This window comes from Ciona intestinalis, unplaced genomic scaffold (assembly GCF_000224145.3).
Source record: "Ciona intestinalis unplaced genomic scaffold, KH HT000075.2, whole genome shotgun sequence".
Classification (NCBI taxonomy): Eukaryota; Metazoa; Chordata; class Ascidiacea; order Phlebobranchia; family Cionidae; genus Ciona; species Ciona intestinalis.
Genome location: NW_004190397.2, coordinates 110,831 through 111,763, shown reverse-complemented (window position 1 = coordinate 111,763; position 933 = coordinate 110,831).

Genomic DNA, 933 nt, shown 5'->3' with positions numbered 1-933 from the left:
GTTTATTGCATTTTAAATTGGAAACACTGTGAGTCAGTACTGTTAGTAAATACCCCGGCATTGAAGCGTCGTTTATCGCACTCAAGGGGCACTTCATGCATATATAGCTACGTGTAACTAAACTAACACAATGCCGTTTCGAATAGAATAGTAGGTCGGTACTCGTCGCTAAGGTGCCTAAATCTGTATTCTTAACCGCGTTATTCTAAAGCTAAACTGAAAAAAATAGCTATTATTTTAGTTTTTCGATTGTTGTGAATAAGCCAATCGCACAAAAACTTGCAACAAAACGCCGTTCTCACAGCGCTTGCAATAACAGAATTACTGTGAACGGAAATCGTTATTAATTCCTTCCGGTGTCGCATTTAAGCGGTTTAACCCTTTGGGGACGAGATATATTTTAACAAATTTTCATTTTTGACCGACTGTCACATATTGCTCTCTAGCGACACAGGTGTTTGTGCTGGCGAAATAAGATCAATTAGACTTTTGTTCTTTGGAAAAATTGCTACAAGATTGTATTTTGATTTTTTTGATGACGTCATCAAATTTTGAATGACGTCATCAGAAATCTTGTATTTATGTGTAATTTGGGTTTTTAGGTAAAAAATACATAAGGAATCTAGTGCAAAGTTGATTCCTGGTTTGTTTACTACCTAACTAAAATGATTGTTTGAATTGGTGACGTCTAAGGGGTCAATTACGTCACTTATAACCTGATGACGTCATTTTTTGAAAGTTCATTTTCGCTAAAATCGTAACAAAACTTGCCAAAACCGATTTATTATGAATGTAAAGGTAGAAACAACATGCAGAAGCAAAATGAAGTTAGATAATACACACAAAAACATAATTTATGTAAAAATTGCTTCAGAATACCTAAAAAAGTTGCAAAAACAGGTGACATAGCCGTTTTTACGGGTTAATGCTTTA